Genomic DNA, 10,400 nt, shown 5'->3' with positions numbered 1-10,400 from the left:
TTTGCTGTTTATAATGTAATAGTCAATCACACGCAATTTTGGTTTCGTCTATCCCGATTTCCGCATTGATGCATTACGCTCTCAGTTTATATTAGATGTAAATCCGATCGTTTTAACTATGAAAGGGCGGAATATTACCAAGTTAGAATTACTAGGTAATACTTTTACCGATAAAACTAGCACTTTACTGTGAACTAGCCATTTTATATATACACACAAAACAAAATAAGGAAATGCACAACTAAAAAAAGTAAGTAATTTGTAAATTTATTAAATTTGGTGGAAATATAATATTAAATTATTTTTAGGAATTCTAAATTTGAAAGAACAAATTCAAAAACCAATATGTTTTTTCCACAAACAGTCGTTAACTCACTGCAAACACGGGATATGGTAGACATTGGTAAGCGAACAAGGTAAACGATGCAGCATGATTGTATCGCTTAGAGCGCTATTACATGAAGCAACTTTTGTTGATAATTCTCGGGCGATTCTCTTTTGCTGTCGCCCATTACCTTCACACGAGCAACTTGTGTTGCGCAACTCTGTTCGAGTTTTTTTCTCATTCTCTTTCACCTTACTTTAACCCATTGTCTACTCTTTACTTTAGCCCATTGTCGTTTCTTTTTTCTTATAGATATTTGTTCCACTCTATCACATATATTAATCAGTTCTGTCAATTAAGAAATACATTTTATTTATAATTCAAAATTAAAACAAAGATTATATGACAGACTTTCACATATATCACCCTTTTCACTATCGTCTGAATCAATTTGTATGGCTTTCTCCATACATTTCACAATATCTTTAATTAATTCGATTTTTTCGTCATACTCTATTTTCTAAAATATTTATATTATATTATGTATATCTGTATACATATTTGCAAATTACTTGCCAAAAGATGAAATTAAATTTTTTAAATATATTCAAAATATTAATTTCAAAAAAATATACTCAAATGCAACTATGTACTACGAAAGAAAGAACACGAATGCCGAAAAACGTCGCAGCGACTGTTACGAATAAGAACACAAAGCGAGTTGCTGAACGCTGGAAACTCGGCGCGATTCTCCTCTCCCCGTCGCCCCCTCGCCTTTAAACCAAGAGTTGCCGAAACAAAAGTTGCCGCGTGTAATAAGCGAGTTAGTCCGACCGATGAAAATTAACACGGCGATGTCCTACGAAAAGTAACAGATCACCCCTTTCGCTTACCATAGGAACGAAGAATTCTTCGATGCCACAGTTAACGAAGAATTCTTCGATGCCTCAATTAACGAAGAACTCTTCAATGCCAAGGTCAATAGTAGAATAGAAAAAGTGCATATTAATTTTGCTTTATTTATGAAAATATTGTTGCGATTTTACTGCTTGCTGGTTTACTTTGCTAGGTTCGTATCTCTGGATTGACAAATAAAACCAAAAGCTGTTTAATTCACTTCAACAAAATCTCTTTATTTTACAACTCGTCTACACTATAGCAGTTTACTCTTAGCACTGGTTGATTACGTTGGCGCTGCCTTGGCTTATATAGCCACGCACTCCTCGCTGATCCCGAAGTGTCCTTCTAGAATAATGCGTCTGGCAATTATAAGAACATAATGCTATACGGCGCCAAATGCAGGTATTGTTTAGACAAGCAGACAGCCGCGTCAAACGCAGCTATTGTTTAAGTAGACAAGCAGACAGCTGCGGTGCCAAATGCTTATAATAAGTGATGCATATAGCAATACAAATACCAAACTTAATACTACTCTTGTAACACTGCCCTCCACTTAAGCCTAATCGTCCCGATTAGGCACAAATCCTTTTGAACCAAATGGGGCGAGCCTCTCCAAATGTACTACCTTCATTTTACATCGTGCTTTTCCATTTCTTTGTATGCGGTATACCACGTCATTAAGTCGTTTCATCACCTGTCTGCAATTTCGGGGACAAGCCTTTCTTTCGAAGTGGATTGTACAACAGGACCAGATCACCTTCTTCAAAACCTTTTGAATTTGCCGCTTGATCAAACCGATCCTTCATCTTATTGCTCATCAGATGCGTGTGCTGCCTTACCAATAGATGCAGCAAACTTAGCCTAGACAACAAAGTGCTTTCATATAATGCGGTCATAAAGCCGGTTTGGATGTATGGCATTCAACTGTGGGGTACGACCTGTGCAACTAATATAGACATAATACAAAGGTTCCAATCAAAAATGCTTAGATCAATCACGTGTTCACCATGGTACATGCGTAATAAAAATATCCATAAAGACCTTGGTATTTCTATGGTAAGGAAAGAAGTAGAAGACAGCAGAATTAAATATATATCTAAACTCCGTGATCACCCAAACCCTTTGGCTAATTCTTTGGTACATTCCTGCAATCAAACACGCCTTAAAAGAAGAGATATGCCCGCGTACTGAGGATCAATGTATCACCAAAACAGCTCAATCACTTGCTTGAGCGTGTCTAGTTTTTAAATAGGTTTAAGATTTTATTACTTATTGTTAGGCTTTCAAAACAAAAAGCAGATTCAATAAATAAAAAAAGATATTGAAACAAGCAGTTTACTCTTAGCACAGGTTGATTACGTTGGCGCTGCCACGGCTTATATAGCCACGCACTCGTCGCTGATGCCGATAGCCAAATGCAGCTATTGATTAAGTAGACAAGCTGCGGCGCCAAATGCTTATAATAAGGGATGCATATAGCAATACAAATACCAAACTTAATACTACTTTTGTAACAATATGAATGAAATTCGTTATGCATTTGCATATTTAAGAAAATAAGTATTATGGTTTTCTTTTAATTTTGTGGCTGAATCTCTTTCCTTTTTTCCAAGCAACGAGACTTAAAGAAACGGCCTTTGGCGAGTTTGATACTTTTTTGAATTTGGTGAATATACTCCAAATTTCACACATTTTACAAAAAGTTTAAAGAGTGTGTTTATAAATTTGAAGCTATGTCCTTCAAAGCTAAAAACACGAAAAACTTACCAAATAGTAACCAACTTTTTGCTTGATGATTTGACGAAATAATGAAAAAATTTACTTATAAATTTTATTCCATCAATTTGTATTTGGCGTTTTTCATGTACTTACTTGACTTGTAAATATGAACACAGTAGAATTTAGCCGCATAGCTACTTTTATGAATTACCTGATATCGAAGAATTCTACATAGAATTCTTCAAAGAAAAATTTAAGCGGGGAACCATTATTCCACATAGCTTACTTTTATGCATTACATGGTATCGAAGAATTCTACATAGAATTTTCTTCGAAGCATTCTTCAAAGAAAAATGATAGTGGTGAACCATTATCCCGCTGGGACCAGTTGCGTTGCAGAGCGCGTAAAATTAAGGCTCACGCTCAAATAACTGGTGGAGGAACTCCTGCCTAGACTTAGTTTGTTTAGTTGAGCGAAGCAGATGTGTGATGAAACGGGAGAAATGTTTGAAGTACAAAAAAGATGAATATATGTATATTAACATATAATTAGTAAATTATATTTTATTTCTAAGAATGTTCAAAATAACAAAAAACAAACGCTTCGAGTGGTTAGTGCATTTTATACAGGAAGTCCCTCAAATTGCTGGAGGATTGCCACCTTTTGGATAAAACAGAAAAAGGTCTAGTGGATCAGCTTTGCGAACGAGATAAATAGTTTTGGACCAACACAAAGTGCAGGCAAATAGTGACATAGTGTAATGTTTTCATTACATATAACAATATTTAGCAATTTATGTATATCCGGAAATATCATAAATTTTCGAGCAACGTTGAAAGGCCTTCATTAAAATGTTCCTTGTTCGCTCTGGCAGACCTCTTTCTTGATACAGATATTTTGTATTGATATAACATGCAATACCTTCTGCGACAACATCCTCCAACAAAGAACCGAAGCACTACGCAACGTTTTAAAATAAGAGGCAAAGGAGATGACCGGTAATTCAAGAACAAAATGCTTTTTTGAAATGTTAAAAGGACGACAATACAATCAGGATTGTTGTGCAAGAAAGTAATGAAAAAATTAAAAGGAAGGTATTAATAGATTACCGAAAACCACTTGTAGAAATAGGGGAATAAGCCTGCATTTACTTGTAGTTACATACTTATGTACATACTTAATTTACAGATTTGTATCAAATTACGCACTGAATAAAAACCCATTAGTTAAGGTGTTAAATTACGTTTATTATGTTTGGTAAAACCTCTAAAAATAGATCAAAAAAATATATTCTTACTATTATTTATTTTTTTTTTTTTTGAAGTAATGGTAGTTAGTTAAAAAGAAACATTAAATTTTAAAAGTTTTCTAATACAAATTTTAAATCTTCCAGGCGTCTGGGCATAGAATTAATTAAAGAATAGATAACAGTTTTATTAATTGTGGCCCATTTTGCGACAGTGGCTCTTCATATAGCCCTGACAGACGAGCAAAATTAATGCGCCTTAAGCAACGCTAGTGCGCATTGAAATTTTATGGTGGCAGACGGCAGACTTGTGCATTTTGACAGCTGATAGTAAAATTTGTTTATTTATTAAAAAAAAGTGAAATAAAAATGAATAAGATAAATTATTAATAGAAATTTTGGTATTTATGGAAAATCAATCTAAATTTAACAAAAAAATTCGTTTATTATTAACTACGATCACTCTGGAAAGCTGCAAGAAATATTAATAAACAAAACATGTAGCACCATTAAAACTAAATGAAACTGCATGGGCCAAAACGAATGAACAGAAAGCTGCCGTATTTGCAAATCATTTGAGAAACACATTTACGCCTAACGATGGGTTTGAGATAAACTGTGAAAATAGTTGGTTGGATCCACACATCAACATTTCTCAAGTTACTATTAAAGAAATGAAAAATCTTATCGGGAACACAAGACTAAAAAAATCACCTGGCTACGATTTAATAACTGGAGAAATATTACGCAATTTACCAAAAAATTGTATAAAACAGTGCTTTATGCCTAAGATACGTGCCATCGCTTTGGAAAGTATCTGAAGTCATAATACCTAAGCCGGGTAAGACAGTACACGATGTTACATCATACAGACCAATTTCGCTGCTGCCAGCCTTATCTAAAATCTTTGAGAATGTACTCATAAATAGGCTCAAACCAATAATCGCCCAGAAACACCTAATACCAACACATCAATTTGGTTTCCGTGACCACCATTCAACAATTGAGCAGGTGCACCGAATTGTTAATTTCGTTGAAAATACAATCGATAAAAAGAACGTTTGTACGGCGGCCTTTTTGGACGTGTCTCAAGCTTTTGACAAAGTTTGGCATACGGGTCTACTGCTTAAATTGAAATACATGCTACCCAAACAATTTTATGAAATAATTGCTTCATACTTAAAAGACAGATACTTCCGCATTAAAAAAGAGGATGCCTATTCAAACTTGCAACCGATAGAAGCCGGTGTTCCCCAGGGAAGCGTGTTGGGAAGCTTAGCTTTATTTGCTTTACCCATCTGATTCTAGTTATATGACAGCGACATTTGCGGATGACACAGCTTTGTTAGCAGCTGGAGAGTCAACTTCAGTATCTAGTCGACGAGCGCAGACAGAATAGTAAAAACACGTCAAGTGGACCCCTCATTTTCCACTTGATCATCGAATTTGAATGTGTGCTTTTTCATAAAGTAGTCACCATGAACAAATAATGCCCCGCCTAGTTTTTTTAAATTTTAATTTTAACAACAATTTTTTTTAATTGAAAATTTTTACTACTTTTTTTTCAAGTAACGAAATACGAGTCTATGACTTCCAAAAAAAAAATAAAAATTGGGCGGGGCGAAGTTCGCCGGGTCAGCTAGTAATCTATATAAATAAAAATTAATCGCCGAAATGTATGTATGTACGCTCATAACTTTCATACGACTGAACCAAATTTGATAATTCTTTTTTTAAAATGTTCGCTGAGGTTCAGGGATGGTTTCAGCGGAATCGAATATTGGCCGCAAAACCCTTAAAAACAGCTCTTTTCTTTTTCTCATTCAAACGAATGAATGTTTGTTCGTTAGTAACGCTAAGAGAACGGCTGAACCAATATTGATGAAATTTTAAGAGGTTGTTCGTTGTGGATCAAGGAAGGAAATTTGATAATTCTTTTTTAAAGTTGAGGTTCAGGGATGGTTTCTGCGGAGAAAAAAATTCGAATAATTGCCGGAAAACCCCTAAAAACAGCCCTTTTCTTTTTCTCATACAAACGAATGAATGTTTGTTCGTTCGGAACGCTAAGAGAACGGCTGAACCAATATTGATGAAATTTTAAGAGGTTGTTCGTTGTGGATCAAGGAAGGTTTAGAAATAAAAATATCGTATACTTTTCATGAAAAGTCGGCAAATTGGATAATTCCAAAAAGTAACTTTTTCCATAAACATTTTTTTAAATTTTTGTTTGTTTTGTTTTTCAATATTTTGATTTGTAAATTATTTGTTCAATTTCGGTCGCTTGCTTTTTTATTCTGGCTATTCAAAAGAAAAATTATTGAAAATTATTCAGTGAAAACTTTACGTGTGTTTCACACAAAGAGGTCAATTGCAGATTGAAATTTGTTATGAAGCCACCAAGAGGTCGCCCTAATATCGGTCCATCAAAGTATAGCAGCCCAAGGCAAGGAAAGGCAAGGCAAGAAGTACTCCCAGGATGCGGTGACATACGTGCGGAATTATGGATCGCGGTCAATCAGCAAGCGATCGTCACGATGTCACAGCACGAATTTCAAACAACAGTTACGATGTTTCATGGACTTTATCTTGGGGTAGTGTAGGTATATGTGGTGCTGTTAGATGCTAAATGTACTCTGTTGAGTGGCAAAAGAGAGGTTTGTCGCACGTACATATTCTTCTTTGGATAGTGGATAGTTGTCACACCAGATCAAATTGATGAACTCATTTCTGCGGAAATTAATGATGCAGAGAAAGATCCAGTATTATTTGAAGTGATGAAAACCAATATGGTTCATGGACCTTGCGGACACCACAATCCCACTTCGGTTTGTATGTCTGACAATAAATGCACGAAACATTATCCATGTGCTTTTCGGAAACACAAAATGGAAATGAGGGATATCCACTCTATCGGCGTCGCTCACCAGACGACAATGGCAGACATTTAGCGTTCAATTTAGAGGCGTAAATATCGAAGTTAACAACACATCAAAGTTGACAACACATGGATCGTACCATATTCGCCACTACTGTGTAATTCACATTCAAAAGTCATGTGAATGTTGCGTATTGTAGTTTGGTGTAATCGATAAAATACGTTTGTAAATACGTCGCCATAGGAATCAACATGGGGGTTATTGGTTTTGAACGACACGGTCGATACGCGATCTGCACTAAAGCACTTTGTGGGATATTTACTTTTGCAACTCATGAACATTTTCCGACTGTTGTGCGTCTCGAAGTTAATTTGGAGAATGGCCAAAGAGTCTATTTCAACCCAGAGAATACAGTACAGCCAGTGGAAACACCGCCAGCAACAAAATTAACATTTACGAGTTTTTGCCCTACTTTCGTCAGTGATCCGTTTACGAGAACATTGCTCTATTCGAAATACGTTGATATTATACATGGGATGCATCATCGAAGAAATAGTTACGCAGAAAGCAAGGCCAACCAGTAGATCCAGCACATCCAAGTGTGTTCTCAACTAATGCATTAAAACGAACTTACACAATCCACCCGAAAAACGACGATTGCTTCTACCTTCGATTGCTATTGATTAATGTACGCGGTTCAAATTCATTTGAGTTATTGCATGCTGTGAATGGTAGGGTGTATGCAACTTTTTGAGAAGCAAGGCAGCAATTACAATAGCTGGAATGTGATGATCAGTGGAATCAAACGAAAGACGATGCGATGGCTACTTCGAATGCCACAGAAGTTCGCACACATATCGCGATGATCAGCCTTCAAATCCACGTTATGGGGTACGACCAAAAATTACATTGCCGAAGACATTTTACATTGTATACGCTAAGAATTGGAAATGGGACAATACTGGTTGATACTTCCCGTGGTCTGATGTCAATCCCATATGCCGTTTATCAATTCACGAAAGATGGACTCATCACGAATGTTTATACGAACATTGGCCAAATTGTCGTAAGTACGATTCCTTGAGTGTACGGGCAATCTTAGCTGCCACAAATACTTATGTTGTTGACTAAACTGGAAATCTCAAAGTCAAATTCCAGGAGACTTGCGGTCATACAAATCAATCAATCGCCTTGACAATGAAGACGACACCGTGAATTACCAGTGGAATTTCTAAATTCTTTGGAGAGGCCTGGTATGCCACCACATCATCGCAATGTGATTGTGACGCACCTATCAAATACAAGGGGCAGAATGCTTGTTTCTACGGATTTCTTTTGAGTTCTAACGATTTGCCATTTCAGTTCAAAAGTATTCCGTTTCGAGTGAAAATTGAATTTAAAATGATGATCAAGAGGATAGTCGCATAGTGGTTGGCATACATTTGGAAATGCTATGTTTTCCACACGGCCAGATATACGTGGTGTGCTTACGAGTTGGAAAACCATCTTCTCTGTACATTTACGCACCGGAACAGAAACCAAAAAATGTTGTTTATCAAGCTGGGTTACATTGAAGAAAAATGTAGACAAATAGCAAATAAATGATTATCAATACAATATGAATTTTTGTCTTTTCATTTCAAAACACATAATTCCACGCAGGACAACGGCTGCTGGGTCAGCTAGTTGCCAATAAAATCTTTGAAAACATGAGCGCGATTTTTTGTTATTAAAACTCAGTTTTTATGACTTTTTTATGACTTTTTTGGACGTGTCTCAAGCTTTTGACAAAGTTTGGCATACGGGTCTACTGCTTAAATTGAAATACATGCTACCCAAACAATTTTATGAAATAATTGCTTCATACTTAAAAGACAGATACTTCCGCATTAAAAAAGAGGATGCCTATTCAAACTTGCAACCGATAGAAGCCGGTGTTCCCCAGGGAAGCGTGTTGGGAAGCTTAGCTTTATTTGCTTTACCCATCTGATTCTAGTTATATGACAGCGACATTTGCGGATGACACAGCTTTGTTAGCAGCTGGAGAGTCAACTTCAGTATCTAGTCGACGAGTGCAGACAGAAGAGTAAAAACACGTCAAGTGGACCCCTCATTTTCCACTTGATCATCGAATTTGAATGTGTGCTTTTTCATAAAGTAGTCACCATGAACAAATAATGCCCCGCCTAGTTTTTTTTTAATTTTAATTTTAACAACAATTTTTTTTAATTGAAAATTTTTACTACTTTTTTTTTCAAGTAACGAAATACGAGTCTATGACTTCCAAAAAAAAAAATAAAAATTGGGCGGGGCGAAGTTCGCCGGGTCAGCTAGTAATCTATATAAATAAAAATGAATCGCCGAAATGTATGTATGTACGCTCATAACTTTCATACGACTGAACCAAATTTGATAATTCTTTTTTTAAAATGTTCGCTGAGGTTCAGGGATGGTTTCAGCGGAATCGAATATTGGCCGCAAAACCCTTAAAAACAGCTCTTTTCTTTTTCTCATTCAAACGAATGAATGTTTGTCCGTTAGTAACGCTAAGAGAACGGCTGAACCAATATTGATGAAATTTTAAGAGGTTGTTCGTTGTGGATCAAGGAAGGAAATTTGATAATTCTTTTTTAAAGTTGAGGTTCAGGGATGGTTTCTGCGGAGAAAAAAATTCGAATAATTGCCGGAAAACCCCTAAAAACAGCCCTTTTCTTTTTCTCATACAAACGAATGAATGTTTGTTCGTTCGGAACGCTAAGAGAACGGCTGAACCAATATTGATGAAATTTTAAGAGGTTGTTCGCTGTGGATCAAGGAAGGTTTAGAAATAAAAATATCGTATACTTTTCATGAAAAGTCGGCAAATTGGATAATTCCAAAAAGTAACTTTTTCCATAAACATTTTTTTCAATTTTTGTTTGTATTGTTTTTCAATATATTGATTTGTAAATTATTTGTTCAATTTCGGTCGCTTGCTTTTTTATTCTGGCTATTCAAAAGAAAAATTATTGAAAATTATTCAGTGAAAACTTTACTATTTCACACAAAGAGGTCAATTGCAGATTGAAATTTGTTACGAAGCCACCAAGAGGTCGCCCTAATATCGGTCCATCAAAGTATAGCAGCCCAAGGCAAGGAAAGGCAAGGCAAGAAGTACTCCCAGGATGCGGTGACATACGTGCGGAATTATGGATCACGGTCAATCAGCAAGCGATCGTCACGATGTCACAGCACGAATTTCAAACAACAGTTACGATGTTTCATGGACTTTATCTTGGGGTAGTGTAGGTATATGTGGTGCTGTTAGATGCTAAATGTACTCTGTTGAGTGGC

General features: G+C 36.0%; 1 protein-coding gene across 3 annotated transcripts in view; it reads right to left on the bottom strand.

Moving 5' to 3' along the window:
• Positions 1–10,400, bottom strand: part of LOC125777195 (uncharacterized) — a 282,927-nt gene that overhangs the window by 46,125 nt on the left and 226,402 nt on the right. The window lies entirely within an intron of this gene.

Source organism: Bactrocera dorsalis, chromosome 3 (assembly GCF_023373825.1).
Source record: "Bactrocera dorsalis isolate Fly_Bdor chromosome 3, ASM2337382v1, whole genome shotgun sequence".
Lineage (NCBI taxonomy): Eukaryota > Metazoa > Arthropoda > Insecta > Diptera > Tephritidae > Bactrocera > Bactrocera dorsalis.
Note: the sequence above shows the minus strand (reverse complement) of the source record. Positions and strands in the feature narration are given on the sequence as shown.